This window comes from Oncorhynchus gorbuscha, linkage group LG15 (assembly GCF_021184085.1).
Source record: "Oncorhynchus gorbuscha isolate QuinsamMale2020 ecotype Even-year linkage group LG15, OgorEven_v1.0, whole genome shotgun sequence".
Taxonomy (NCBI): Eukaryota; Metazoa; Chordata; class Actinopteri; order Salmoniformes; family Salmonidae; genus Oncorhynchus; species Oncorhynchus gorbuscha.
The window spans coordinates 66,941,598-66,957,686 of NC_060187.1; the positions used below are offsets into that span (position 1 = coordinate 66,941,598).

Sequence of the window (16,089 nt, forward strand, 5' to 3'; positions counted from 1 at the left end):
CACGGCCGGTTATGATACAGCCTGGAATCTAACCAGGGTCTGTAGTGACGCCTCTAGCACTGTGATGCAGTGCCATAGACTACAATTATCATGTGTATCCTAAAGTTTGAATGTGTACACTGCAGTTTTGAGTTACTGAGGAAAGGAGAAATATTTGCTCTTATGTTTTCCCCCTCAGTATTAGTTAGTTATACCAAGTGAATTTGTCTAGTCTTGGCAATTCTTCACAGCTGCAATTTGATGTTTCAGCTGTCATGCTTATAAAGAGCAATAGTAATGTGTTTTTTTTTTGTAGGCACTAATGGAGCTAGGCTTACTCCATGTCTTGTTGGCCAAAGCCTATGGAGAAATTAGTTTGGAGTTTGTTTTGATAAATACAAAAAACAAGGCCTGTGTGATCTTACGTTTTGTTCTATGAGATCATCTTCATCACCTAAAGTTAAATTTTTTTTTTGAATTTTTAAGCATTTATGTAATCAAAATAAGCACATAAAGGGTTCATAATTCATAAAGGTCATGTTAACAGACACATCTCATCGAACAAAGCAAATACAATCATCAAAGGATGTTAATTAACCTCGGACCTTATTTGCGGCGTTTAGCCCCAAACCTCATTAATTTCCACTATAGGAACGGCTGAACGAACCTGTGGTTTCATTTCCGATTTTTAGGACTACATGGAGGCTCTGCGCTCACAACTTCATAGATCTCAGCATCTGTCTTATGCAATAACATTGTAGTTGAAGACCATGCACGGCAATAACATTGCCAGTAGGGGTTGCTGTTGAACAGTGAAGTTATGTGTGTTCAGTGTATTTTACGGTTGTAATAAAAACATTTTTGCTTTATGTTTAGGGTCAAAACCATATGTATTTTGCGTTTTCAGAGGAATACATTTAAATGTTTATTTTACATTTTTAATTTGTAATATCCAGGGAACCCATGTATGTTGTAAATACTGTTCCTAAACCACTGCATCTTAAACCTAACAAGAAAATTTGTACCTTAACATTATTTTACAAAAAATAAAAAATCCTGTCAAAAGGCTGGTTTTATATTGTATTATTATCCGCGTTGTCATAACAGATTCACTGGTCTCCAGTAGAGTGACAGCTGTAAACAAAACCCAACAGCTGCATGCACGCGGGGGTGTCCACCAATTGTTTTTACCCTCGCAATTTCCTTTTAGTTTTATAAATGAATATTGCCACAGCAAACATGTTTTTAAATGCACAACAATAGACGGCAGGGTGTTGAACAAATTAATAACTAGTTTGTATGTATTAGTAAAATAGTAGCGCAATGTTCTGAGAGCTCTTTCAGTCTAGCACTGGAAGTACGAGAGTGTTTTAGTTTCCCATCTCGACCGAAGCAGCTGTTTGCAGCTAACCTCACAACTAGCAAGAAGCGGATTTATACGAGAGACATCTGCACTGGCTCTAATTAGAAACATGGACGCTAAACGCTAAATATGTCCTAAACAGGATGATATCCAAAGTGAGCAATCGGAACTGCCAGCAAGGATTACAAGGTAAATTATATTGCTAGTTAAATAGTGGTAGTAGCGTTAGTGTCCCCACAATATTTTGTTTGTTAGCTAGCTAGGAAGCTAAGTAACGTCAGCTAGCTAATGCTTGTCTCTGCTCTGGGTTAATGTCACACAATTCAGGTATGGTGACAACTCAAACCCCCCCTCGAGTTTTTAAAATTCGAAACCCACAGTAATAGTTGTTAGCCAAAATACCAAAGTATCTGTGGCTGTAGTGCTGCGCTAACCGGCCAATGTGCGAAACGATAAAACAGTGTGGTGTGTGTGTAACGTTAGGCTATTTCTCATGCTGGCCCGTGTCGTGATCCAGTGAGTGGTACCAAGCACTGACCAAAATGTATATGGTACAAGCGATTTTAAAGCAATTAAAGGTTGGTAGTAATACTACATCGCCCGGTGCTCCCTGCCCCTAGTCCAAAATGTTAAAATATGTTGCCAGCGCGGACATTGATCAAGGATATTTGACGTTGTACTGCGCGTGCATCATGTTTTGCATTGGAACGCATTTCTCTGCATTTGCCATCTCATATACTGTGTTGTCCATTCATGGTACTTTGTGGATTTAGAAAATGCATTGTGCATTTATCGAGTTTCTGCTTGAGTATTAAGCATACCTACATCATGCAAATGCTTCATTTTCCACAACGATATGGGATTAACAAATCGCGTAGCGTAGTTTCGTGGGCCCCTCAAGGTCCGAGCAATATTTATTCAGAATATTGACCAGAAAAAAATTGACTTCAAATATTGACGGAGTTGACGACAGACATTCAAGACAGGCGCATTTGTCTCAAAAAAAAGATGCATGCATTTTGTAAAATGAATAATTTTCTATTAAAAACACCCATTCTGTCTGATCTTTCAGCGTTCTGATAGAGTTGACAGACAAAAATCTGGAGTTTTTTACAGAATAGAATAGTACGTTTTTCGTCTTTTCAAGTGGTATACACAGACCGTATCAATTTTGTTTTTCCACAGTTATTTTATGATTCTAAAACTTAGCTAAATGTAGCATATTAGAATAAAAAATAATATATCAGCAGATGCAGTTGACAGATTCTGGTTGATAACTTTACAGACAATGAGTGTTCTTGTTGCACTACATGTAATGAGGACATGAATAAGGAGTCCTTATGCTGACCCTGCTCATTCCTGATTTAATTTAGAATTTTAGAGAAATCTGGTGGAGTTAACCAAACCCCGGGACACATCTTTTAGGAATAACAGTTTTGAGAGAGCTATTCTTTAAAGTCACAGAGGGATATTGCAAGAAACTACATAAGAACATTTTTCAGTTAATGTCCAGTGTTGGCAGTTTAAATTTATATTTTGTAACACTTTTTGGACTGTTTGAAATTGGAATCCTATGCACCGGACAAGGGCATTTCTAGGCATAGAGCCGACATGGAAATTAGTAATAATGAAAGTATTTTGAAACAAATATTTTCCCAGGTGGCGCAACGTTCTAAGACACTGCATCTCAGTGCAAGAGACAGTACCTGGTTCGAATCCAGGCTGCGTCACATCCAGCTGTGATTGGGAGTCCCATAGGGCGGTGCACAATTGGCCCAGCGTCGTCCTGGTTTGGCCGGGGTAGACTGTCATTGTAAATAAGAATTTGTTCTTAACTGACTTGCCTAGTTAAATAAAGGATGAATAAATATTATGATCCCCCCCCCAAAATGTAAATTTTTAATCTCAAATAACTATATAAATAAAGCTTCCTTGCCCGGACCAGAATATCTGAGCTATCCTTGCGGGGGTGTGTGCTATGCCAGGATTTCTTTTAACTAAATATGCAGGTTTAAATATATATACTTCTGTGTATTGATTTTAAGAAAGGCATTGGTGTTTATGGTTAGGTACAGTCGTCCAACGATTGTGCTTTTTTCGCAAATGCGCTTTTGTTAAATCATCCCCCAATGTTGCATCGATTATATGCAACGCAGGACATGCTAGATAAACGAGTAATATCATCAACCATGTGTAGTTATAACTAGTGATTTATGATTGATTGTTTGTTTTTTTACAAGATAAGTTTAATACTAGCTAGCAACTTACCTTGGCTTCTACTGCATTTGAGTAACAGGCAGGCTCATCGTGGAGTGCAATGAGAGGCAGGTGGTTAGAGCGTTGGACTAGTTAACTGTAAGGTTGCAAGATTGAATCCCCCGAGCTGACAAGGTGAAAATCTGTCGTTCTGCCCCTGAACGAGGCAGTTAACCCCCACCGTTCCTAGGCCGTCATTGAAAATAAGAATGTGTTCTTAACTCACTTGCCTAGTTAAATAAAGGTATAAAAAATTTTTTTTTAAAATCGGCGCACAAAAATACCGATTTCCGATTGTTAGGAAAACTTTAAATCGGCCCTAATTAATCGGCCATTCCGATTAATCGGTCGACCTCTACTCTCAATGCGCAACGTTACTATTTTGACAGCGTCATGCATCTTGCCTCCTCACATCTGTCATTGATTTGATTTATCTTATCATTTTGGCAATACGGTTGTTTGGATATTCTTCCCCATTTACAATGTTTCAAACAAATGTTTCATGTTTCAGCATATGGAATAAAATAATTTGCCAGTAGCAATTTTTGTGCTGATATTGAATAGGGACCAATAATAGAGCTGTTTAAAGTTCATAGGTGATGTTTAGGGTCAAATATCTGTTGGCAGGGAGAATTGTAGGCTAAACATATAAACATGATTTTTGGAATGCTCATGCAATGTTATCTTCTACAACAGTTAGGCTGAACATCTTCCTAATATTGAGTTTCAACCCCCTGCTTTTGCCCTCAGGACAGCCTCAATTCGTCGGGGCATAGACTCTACAAGGTGTCAAGCGTTCCACAGGAATGCTGACCCGTTTTGACTCCATTACGTCCCACAGTTGTGTCAAGTTGGCTGGATGTCCTTTGGGTGGAGAACCATTCTTGATACACACAGGAACTGTTGAGTGTGAAAAACCCAGCATCGTTGCAGTTCTTGACACAAACGGTGCGGTGCGCCTGGCACCTACTACCATATCCTGTTCAAAGGCACTTAAATATTTTGTCTTGCCCATTCACTGTCTGAATGGCACACATATACAATCCATGTCTCAAGGCTTAAAAATCCTTATTTAAACTGTCTCCTCCCCTTCAACTACACTGATTTGAAGTGGGTTTAACAAGTGACATCAACAAGGGATCATAGACTGACCTGGTGAATCCAGGTGAAAGCTATGTCATGGAATGTTTTGTATAGTGTTGGTTTCATGACATGGCCTCGCTATATGTTCCTGATGTTTAAACATTGCTGTGTTACAAACCCCTGTTGTTAAAATAACAATTTGCTCATGTCAATTGAGCTTAACATCGACATGCTGTCAGTAATCCTCAACATGTATTCTTGCCCATTCATTCCTTACAGATGACTCAAATCAAATCAAATTTTATTTGTCACATACACATGGTTAGCAGATGTTAATGCGAGTGTAGCGAAATGCTTGTGCTTCTAGTTCCGACAATGCAGTGATAACCAACAAGTAATCTAACTAACAATTCCAAAACTGTCTTATACACAGTGTAAGGGGATAAGGAACATGTACATAAGGATATATGAATGAGTGATGGTACAGAGCAGCATACAGTAGATGGTATCGAGTACAGTATATACATATGAGATGAGTGTGTAGACAAAGTAAACAAAGTGGCATAGTTAAAGTGGCTAGTGATACATGTGTTACATAAGGATGCAGTCGATGATATAGAGTACAGTATATACATATGCATATGAGATGAATAATGTAGGGTAAGTAACATTATATAAGGTAGCATTGTTTAAAGTGGCTAGTGATATATTTACATCATTTCCCATCAATTCCCATTATTAAAATGGCTGGAGTTGGGTCAGTGTCAATGACAGTGTGTTGACAGCAGCCACTCAATGTTAGTGGTGGCTGTTTAACAGTCTGATGGCCTTGAGATAGAAGCTGTTTTTCAGTCTCTCGGTCCCAGCTTTGATGCACCTGTACTGACCTCGCCTTCTGGATGATAGCGGGGTGAACAGGCAGTGGTTCGGGTGGTTGATGTCCTTGATGATCTTTATGGCCTTCCTGTAACAACGGGTGGTGTAGGTGTCCTGGAGGGCAGGTAGTTTGCCCCGGTGATGCGTTGTGCAGTCCTCACTACCCTCTGGAGAGCCTTACGGTTGAGGGCAGAGCAGTTGCCGTACCAGGCGGTGATACAGCCCGCCAGGATGCTCTCGATTGTGCATCTGTAGAAGTTTGTGAGTGCTTTTGGTGACAAGCCGAATTTCTTCAGCCTCCTGAGGTTGAATAGGCGCTGCTGCGCCTTCTTCACGACGCTGTCAGTGTGAGTGGACCAATTCAGTTTGTCTGTGATGTGTATGCCGAGGAACTTAAAACTAGCTACCCTCTCCACTACTGTTCCATCGATGTGGATAGGGGGGTGTTCCCTCTGCTGTTTCCTGAAGTCCACAATCATCTCCTTAGTTTTGTTGACGTTGAGTGTGAGGTTATTTTCCTGACACCACACTCCGAGGGCCCTCACCTCCTCCCTGTAGGCCGTCTCGTCGTTGTTGGTAATCAAGCCTACCACTGTTGTGTCGTCCGCAAACTTGATGATTGAGTTCCCACGCAGTCGTGGGTGAACAGGGAGTACAGGAGAGGGCTCAGAACGCACCCTTGTGGGGCCCCCGTGTTGAGGATCAGCGGGGAGGAGATGTTGTTGCCTACCCTCACCACCTGGGGGTGGCCCGTCAGGAAGTCCAGTACCCAGTTGCACAGGGCGGGGTCGAGACCCAGGGTCTCGAGCTTGATGACGAGCTTGATGACGACTCAATTCCAGACAAAATATAATAAATATGATTTCAACTTGACACACCTAGATTTTCATGTAGGGGAAAATAAGCTGTAGGTTTGTGGGCCTACTTTGTTGTGGTGTACTGAGCTCGCACAGAGAAGCACTCATGCTGCCTAACATACCCTCGTAAAACTGACTATCATACCGATCCTTGACTTCAGCGATGTCATTTACAAAATAGCCTCCAACACTCTACTCAGCAAACTGGATGTAGTCTATCACAGTGCCATCCGTTTTTATCACCAAAGACCCATTTACTACCCACCACTGCTACCTCTATGCTCTCGTTGGCTGGCCCTCACTACATATCAGTCGCCAAACCCGCTGGCTCCAGGGCATCTATAAGTCTTTGCTAGGTAAAGCCCCGCCTTATTTCAGCTCACTGATGACCATAGCAACACCCACCCGTAGCACGTGCTCCAGCAGGTATATTGCACTGGTTACCCCCAAAGCCAACACTTACTTTGGCCGCCTTTCCTTACAGTTCTCTGCTGCCAATGACTGGAACGAATTGCAAAAATCACTGAAACTGGCGACTTATATCTCCCTCTCTAAATTTAAGCATCAGCTTTCAGAGCAGCTTACCGATCACTGTACCTGTACACAGCCAATCTGTAAATAGCACACTCAACTACCTCATCCCCATATTGTTATTTATTTTATTTCTCTTTTGCACCCCAGTAACTCTACTTGCACATCATCTGCACATCTTATCACTCCAGTGTTAATTATAAATTGTAATTATTTTGTCTCTATGGCCTATTTATTGCCTTTCCTCCCTACTATTCTACATTTGCACACACTGTACATATATTTTTCTATTGTTATTGACTGTATGTTTGTTTGTGTAACTCTGTTGCTTTTGTCGCTCTGCTTTGCTTTAATGAGAAATTGTTCCCAACTGGCCTACCCGGGTAAATACATTTAGACTAACTGTGCTATTTTTGTATCTGTAGATGTTGTGGGTACAGGTTTGGACAGATGGTTTAGATGATTAATTTTTCTTTACACTAATTTCTAAAATGAAGAGAAGCTGTTCTAAGTAGAGGAACTGAGCCTACAGCTAGCTACCTGACATGAAATGAGTAATATAATATTACAACTGCTATTCGCTGCTGGCAGTCCTACTTAGCTACTCCTCTGCATAGAGGAGATTGTTGATTGTTCCATATCCTCACCACTTAACACTAGTGGAAAATTAGTGACTAGTTAGGTTAGCCATGCACAACTAAAAGTCCACTGACTGTTTCCACTTATCGTCACAACCCATAAAGGCATAGAGGCAACTTTCTCAAAGCCCCTCATGCATCTAAAGCACTCAATGTAGCCTTGTAGTTGAATTTGGGACATAGTACCCTCTGGAAAGTAAGCCTAAATGAGGACATAGTTATCAGCTTTTGCTAACTATACCTCTCTCTGGCTATCCAGTGTCCTTTCACAGCCGCCTCTTCCTCATGTCAGTAGACAGTAGTCTGTCTGCATGATACCTGAGATTGCGATCACACTTCGGACCTGTCACCTCTTGTTAGGGGTTTGCTACAGCTGGGGAACGTTTCTTGAAGAAAGGAACCTCAAAGCAACACATTGTCAGTGTTTATAACTCTCTGAGCACTACGGTTGGGAGTCAATTACATTTAAATTCCGTCAAACTCAAATTCCAGAATTGAAGGTTGCTATTTACTTTGAATTGTGATTTCTCAATAGAAGCCGGATGCTCAAGGTATAGTCTGATCAGTAGTGTTAGAGCCTTCTGTAAAGAATGTTTATCTGAAATCATGTCTAGTCTCCCAACCGTCTGCCTCACTCAGACTATCTCCTCAGTGTAAACACTAAAGGTGGAATGCTATCTCCAGGACTCCCAGTTCCCTTTTCACATCATATCTCATTGCAGAGGTAGGCTATGCTTTGTGCATGTATGTTTCTGCTTAACCTTTCACACTAGTGCTACATTTACATAAGCCTGTAAGTTAATGCAAAATATAATGGTCCATGTTGAATGTCATAACAATGAAATGGAAACGGAATGTTTAGAAGGAGGAACCAGGGTTTGTCTTGAGACATGTCCAGTTGGCTAATACAGGGAGGGTCTCGGTATGATGTCATCGTACCAGCCAGCAGTTATATACCATTTAATCTCAATAGTGAAATTTGTCCTCATTCCTCACCAACTTTATCAAACCACTGACCTTTGCTTTATGACCCAGTGTCGCACAGATTCTCCCTCGCCCTCCGTTTGGAAAATCTGACCATAATTCTATCCTCCTGATTTCTGCTTACAAGCTCAAATTAAAGCAGGAAGTACCAGTTACTCAGTCAACCCGGAAGTGGTCCGATGTCGCGGATGCTACGCTACAGGACTGTTTTGCTAGCGCAGATTGGAATATCTTCTGGGATTCATCAAATAGCATGGAGTATACCACCTCAGTCACCGGCTTCATCAATAAGTGCCTCGATGACGGCGTCCATACAGTGACCATACCTATATTTCCCAACCAGAAGCCATGGATTACAGGCAACATCCGCACCGAGCTAAAGGCTAGAGCTGCCACTTTCAATGAGCAGGACAATAATCCGGATGCTTATAAGAAATCCCGCTATGACCCCAGATGAACCATCAAACAGGTAAAGCATCAATACAGGACAAAGATTGAATCCTACTACACCGGCTCTGACGCTCATCGGATGTGACAGGGCTTGAAAACTATTACGGACTGCAAAGGGAAACCCAGCCGCGAGCTGCCCAGTGACGCAAGCCTACCAGATGAGCGAAATGCCTTTTATGCTTGCTTCGAGGCAAGCAACACTGAAGCATGCATGAGAGCACCAGATGTTTCAGACGACTGTGTGATCACACTCGCTGTAGCCGATGTGAGCAAGACCTTTAAACATGCCAACATTCACAAGGCCGCAGGGTCAGACGGATTACCAGGCCGTGTACTCTGAGCATGCACGGGCCAACAGTCTTCACTGACATTTTCAACCTCCCCTGACCAAGTCTGTAATACCTACAAGTTTCAAACAGACCCCCATAGTCCCTGTGCCCAAGAAAGCAAAGGTAACCTCCCTAAATGATTGCCGCCCCGTAGCACTCACGTCAGTAGCCATGAAGTGCTTTGAAAGGTTGGTCATGGCTCACATCAACAACATCATGCCGGACTAGACCCACTCAAATTTGCATACCGCCCCAACAGATCCACAGATGATGCAATCTCTATTGCACTCCACACTGCCCTTTCCCACCTTGACAAAAGGAACACCTATGTGAGAATGCTGTTCATTGATTACAGCCCAGCGTTCAACACCATAGTGCCCTCAAAGCTCATCACTAAGCTAAGGACCCTGGGATTAAACACCTCCCTCTGGATCCTGAACTTCTTGACGGGCTGCCCACAGGTGGTAAGGGTAGGTTACACCACATCTGCCACGCTGATCCTCAACACTGGGGCCCCTCAGGGGTGCGTGCTTAGTCTCCTCCTGTACTCCCTGTTCACCCACGACTGCATGGCCAAGCATGATTCAAACACCACCATTAAGTTTGCTGACGACAATAGTGGTAGGCCTGGCAGCCTATATGGAGGAGGTCAGACACCTGGCAGTGTGGTAACAGGACAACAACCTCTCTCTCAATGTGAGCAAGACAAAGGAGCTGATTCAGGACTATAGGAATACGAGGGCCGAACATGCCCCCATTCACATCGACTGGAGTGGAGCGGGTAGAGAGCTTCAGGTTCCTTAGTATCCACATCACCAACGAACTATCATGGTCCAAACACACCAAGACGGTTGTGAAGAGGGCACACCAACACCTTTTCCCCCTCAGGAGACTGGAAAGATTTGGCATGGGTCCTCAGATCCTCAAATGGTTTTACAGCTGCACCATCGAGAGCATCCTGACCGGTTGCATCACCTTCTAGTATGGCAACTGCTTGCCACACAGGACCTGTATACTAGACGTGTCAGAGGAAGGCCCAAATAATTGTCAGACTACAGTCATAGACCAAATCATAGACTGTTCTCTCTGCTACTGCATGGCAAGCGGTACCAGAGCGCCAAGTCTTGGACCAAAAGGCTCCTTAACAGCTCCTACCCCCAGGCCATAAGACTGCTGAAGAACTAATCAAATGGCCACCCAGACTGTCTACACTTTGTTTTTACACTGCTGCTACTCTGTTTATTAACTATTCATAGTCACTTTACAAATGACTTTGAGTACATTTACATTTACATTTAAGTCATTTAGCAGACGCTCTTATCCAGAGCGACTTACAAATTGGTAACCTCTAACCCCATTCATTGACTCAGTACCAGTACCCCATTTATATACCCTCATTATTATGTACATTTCTTGTTACTTTTTGATTGTCTTTATTTATTTTTACTTTATTTTGTAAATATTTTAACCAACAATGTAGTTCAAGAAATAGAGATAAGGGCTTGTAAGTACCATGCATGTGGTGCATTTCACCGTAATGTGACAAATATAATTTGGTTCAGAGGAAAGGCTAGGGAGTCCTTCCCAGATGTGTATGGCCCTCCCCCGTCATCATAAGAGAAGAGGAATGAGGTCTTACATTCATGGGTTGAAAGTGCTTAGGCAGCTGGCAATCTGTCTGAGGAAGTGGCACGTCATCCAACTAGTGAATATCGGATTAGGAAGTGGGTGTAGTGTTGGGAGAATATGATGTGAATAGATTTGTGGGATGAATGCAGGTTGGGTCTACTTTTTCTGGTGGAGCCCAGGTGCACTGTGATCACTGATAATGCAGATGGAAAGCAAACAGACTTTGATATTCCTCACTCCACAATGAAGTCAGGTTGGGAGGCCATTGAAACTCATGTAACCCCTCTGTCAGCCTAAATCTGTGTATCGTTGTCAGCCTCTCTAAACGGGTTACTCCTAAAAGCAAACCTGATGCTGTTGTAGAAACAGGCTTAGTAACAGTCAGCCAGTCTGTCACCTGTCCAAGAATCTGTCCTTTGTACTGCTGTAACAGCCGCATTATACACTGTGCTATAGGGCCTTGTTCACAATGCTTAGCCTCGTATTGCTACTGTTGGGTTGTCTGCACTCACATACACTATGATTAGTTTTGAGAACAGCTCTATAGCCTAGAGCCCCATTGGTAAATGGCCAGTGTCAAGATTATGTATCCATCTGTGATGGATGTCTCCTCTTTTCACTTGCATCCTGTATCTTTTCCTCACTAGCTATGGCTAACGCAGTGTAAATTACTGTTCTCAAAACAGCATCACTTAAGCCTCATACCGTGTGTAATATGTAGGCCTACTGTATGCTGCATTATGCAACACAGAGGAGAAATTATGTAAAGTTTTAGTAGAGAAATGCATGAATATCAGTTATAGCCACATTTTATAGTCCACCTCGTTCAACGTCAAGGAATATATTTTTCCACTGCAATGTAATGATCATCCCACTTCAAACCTGGCAACTGCTCAAAATAAACCTCTCTCTCTACACTTCCTTTCTCTCCTCTCCTTTTTCTGTCTATCATTCTCTGCCTCTTCCCTGTCATCTATCCCTTCAATCCTGTCTTCCTCTGTTGCTTTTACTTTCTGTCAGCCCTAGCTGACTTTGCAACCTTCAGTGTGTCACCTACACACACACACAGACACACACACACACTTTGTCTATCCACCCTGTCGTACACACACAAATCCAGTTCCCTTGATACAGTCTGTAGTTCATCCCTCCTTCATCTACCTTTCTTTCTCTTTCCGAACTCCATCTCTGCCAGATAAAGGCGAAGTCTGTCCCTCTGTCCTCTATCCACTAGACTAGCATAAACACTTTCGCCACATTACCATAGGGGTTAGGCCAAAGCCCAGTGCTCCACAACAAGGAATATATGGGCATTCGATCTTGGTAGAACAATCACAGTAATTGGCAATTGCCCACACCAAAATCTCTAACATTGTCTAGTACCCTACCAACTGTTAAATGTGGATGGATACATCTTGGTTCTAGCATTAAAAAATTTAAAAAATTACGGATACTTTTATTTTCATGGATAGTATCCAAGTTCGAGATAATGAGATCGTTGCTTGGTGCATCATATTGTACACTTAAGCCAGCATTGACTGAAGAGCCTTTCATGATGCTCTCAGCCTCGCCCAGAAGGCAGTCTTGGATATTTATAACTTTATCTTAATCTCCTTCAAGTGTCTGTCATTATATATTTTTTATAATTTCAACAGTTAGGTCTCGTGTCTTTTCCCATGTTGTTTGGCAATAGGCTAATCCTTTACATTTTGACAGTTTTCCAGCAATCCTGGGAAGCTGCTGTATGTTGAAGTGCAAGTCAGTTATCACACCAATACCTGGAGACGTTTGAATTTGAATTCTAATACTTCAGCAGCAACAGAGAGAGAAGAGTGCTGCTGAAGCCGTTTGAAGCGAGAGGCTTCAGAGAGGGGCAGAACCGGCTCTCTGAGCAGGCTTTAAATAGAAGTGTCATTTGAAATAACCATTTCTCAGGAGTGCTGACAGTAAGAGACAGTGCCAGCCACGTGGCTCAATGGACGCTCAATGGAATTAACAGCGCTGGTAGCATGAACCCTGGTGTTAGGGCCACCGAGGCCTAGGAATCTGTTTGGCTCTCTGACTTTGGGTGAACCAACCAGAACTGTTATTAGAATCTTCTGTGGTCTTGAGAGTGGTGTGTCTTCCTTGCCCTGAGGTATTACCAGGGTGAATTCAGACACCCTGGACAATGTTGCGTTGTGACGTGGTCAGGGAACCATGCAGCCTGAGAGGCTCTCTGTGTTGGTTTTGTTCTCGACCCCTTTTAGTTTGTTATGGCCTAGGAAAGCGAGTAGGGGGAGAGTGACTAACAGAGGAAAACCTTTTGTTTGATTTGAGACTAAGTAGGCCGAGTCGTGTTGGTTTTTTGGAGTAAGGGAAATGACTAACCTTTCCCACTGTGGTTGCCTGTATCAAGTTTCCTGAATTTAATTGTGGATGGCATTTAGATTGATCAAAGCATTATCAAGGATCAACTCTGGAAGTTATCCACATCGAAGACACTCTTGCTCCCAGATCATTTTAGTTCTGCCAGTCTGTGTTGCAACATCAGCGAGACAATGTTTAAGAACTACTTTGAAAATCCCAGAGTCAAATATTGAACAACACATGGTGCGTGCTGTTTACTATTGACTTGCTGAATACAGGGTGATGAATTAAGAATTAAACACAGTAGCCACATGAAGCTTATTAGGTAGGCTTAGGCCTAATCTGTATCAACCTTATACCTGTACCTCAGGTATACCATGGCTCAGTTAGTATGTCTCAGCCAGGACATGTTTAGGTTGGATTGTTGACCTAGTTTGTCTACTATCCCCAGCCCGCTATTTATGAATCCCCTCCCCCTTGCCGAGTCATGACTCATGTGTCATCTAGAGAGGTGTCATTAAGTGTTTCTCAAACCCTGGACTGACACTAGCCCATGAGATGTCACCCGTACATCCGATGATCTAACACCAATTTTAGTCTACCCTCTAGTGCTAGTTTTAGTTAAGTACCACTCACTCCAAGAAGGAGGAGCATAGCTTGTCGAATCCTGATAACTGCCAAAAAACACTGGTGTAGGTCATGCCTTCTCTTTGGTGGTCTAATGGGACAAGATCACCTTCATAACAACATGCTGACTGGACAGAGAAGGATTTGTCCCCCCACCACCCTACAATATTTAATCATCATACCCTTCAAGTTAACTTCACACTGGAAGGGTCCCCAATCGTGTTGTTCCACTATCGCTCTTCTAGGTTTACACTTTTTTTCTCCAAGGAGCTCTGTTAAGTCAGAGTTGTGGTCTTTGGTAAACAGTGTGTGATAATGGCTTTTTCACACTGTCAACACTTTGGATAATGCTATTTATTGTGGTGAGCTTGTGAAATGACCATTGTGGTAAAGTACTCCCCTCTGGGCCTCACTCTGTTCACGGTGTGTGTGTGTAGGCTATGTACGCGTGTGTGTGAATGTATGTCCCCTCTTAACGTCATCACGTGCTTGCGTGCACACAAAAGGGGCATTGTGGGGCGGCCGGGCCTCCATTTTAGAATGGTATTGTGGCGATGCCCCTGAGTAGGCGTGGGCATGGCTGTACCAGCAACCAGGCATCTCTCCCTGTCGCTGACTTCCAGCATCATCTCGCTGGGAAGAGCGACCCTGAATACCTCCTCTGTCACTAGCTGTGGCTCTGGTTGAAGGCCAGCTATGGACAGCAGCATTCTGACAAGAGCAAAGGCATTGCCTCTGGACAGCATTCATCGCAAACAACTTTATCTTAAGCATTGTTTTGACAGGCAAATCAATCCAATTTATTTATGAAGCCCTTCTTACATCAGCTGATGTCACAAAGTGCTGTACAGAAACCCAGCCTAAAACCCCAAACAGCAAGCAATGCCGGTGTAGAAGCACGGTGGCTAGGAAAAACTCACCAAATCAGCTGGCAAGTGTATTTTGAGGAAGAATGTATGGCATTAAGTTGCAAGATACAAGTGTTCATACCATCTGTTAGCACTGTACATTCTGCTGTATTTCAAATACACTTTGTGAGTGCTGGAAATTATCTTGAAGTTTTTTTTAAAGATCTCCACACTTTTGTCAAAATGTTCCCCTAGGTATTACATAACACAAAGTAAAAATCTGTTCTTTCGAGGGTGTTATTGACAAAGCTATGAAGAAATGTTGACGTGTGAAATGATGCGTGTAGCACCACATCATTTCACACATTCTCAAACATGTCAGGAGTTTGAGAACCTGCTGTATAGGAAGAGTGAGTGTCAGTCTGCCAGTTCAGGGGCAGGATTTCTAGCTGCCAAGCCTGAACAGAGCTCTCCTTGTCCGTTTGGGGTGTCCTTATCAGGAGCTCACACCTGTAGAGATGTTGGGGTGCGGGTTGAGTGTTGTCACTGCACAGGCTCAGAAATAACTCTTCTCAATCAGTTGGAGGCAAAGCTACACTGTAATTCACATACACAGTGAGCTATAACTAATTGCTTTATTTGACTGATATGGGGATTTAACCTACGTAAGGTAGAGTAAATTTCTCCTTTCCTAGAAAATGTTCATTGAAATGACTCATTTCTCAGTAGCTTGCATTAGAGGTTTATAATCTTTTGGAAATATATATTCAGGCCTTCCAGACTGGCTGGTGCTCAATAATAGCAGATGAATTAAAAGAAGAACCAAACTCATGACCTGTTTTAAATATCTTGTGGCTCTTTTTATTTCCTGCTTGTTTGAAACTACTTTTCTGGGGAGGTTGAGCTATGATGTGAGTGGCTGGAAGGCTTTCAGTTGCAGTTTTGTTTCTGAGCATTAGCTAGCCTATTTTGACAAATTGTTTAAGCCACTGTTTCTCAATGATTTCTTGGTGAACTCTCAGGTTGCACACAAGACTTTGTTTTTGTATGTTTATGTATTCAAATCAAATGTATTTATATAGCCCTTTGTACATCAGCTGATATCTCAAAGTGCTGTACAGAAGTCCAGCCTAAAACCCCAAACAGCAAGCAATGCAGGTGTAGAAGCACGGTGGCTAGGAAAACTCCCTAGAAAGGCCAAAACCTAGGAAGAAACCTGGAGAGGAACCAGGCTATGAGGTGTGGCCAGTCCTCTTCTGGCTGTGCCGGGTGGCGATTATAACAGAACAT

General features: G+C 42.6%; 1 protein-coding gene across 3 annotated transcripts in view; it reads left to right on the plus strand.

Annotated features, from left to right (window-relative positions):
• The first annotated feature begins 1,223 nt into the window (after positions 1-1,223).
• The window catches only part of LOC123997825 (DENN domain-containing protein 4B-like), a 49,258-nt gene continuing 34,392 nt past the window's right edge, over positions 1,224-16,089 (plus strand). For 2 of the 3 annotated variants that reach the window (XM_046302405.1, XM_046302407.1), the window contains exon 1: positions 1,225-1,531. The gene's annotated coding sequence lies outside the window, so the exon portion shown is untranslated. Of the gene's footprint in view, positions 1,532-16,089 lie in introns of all 3 variants that reach the window. The other variant, XM_046302406.1, reaches the window with a different exon arrangement.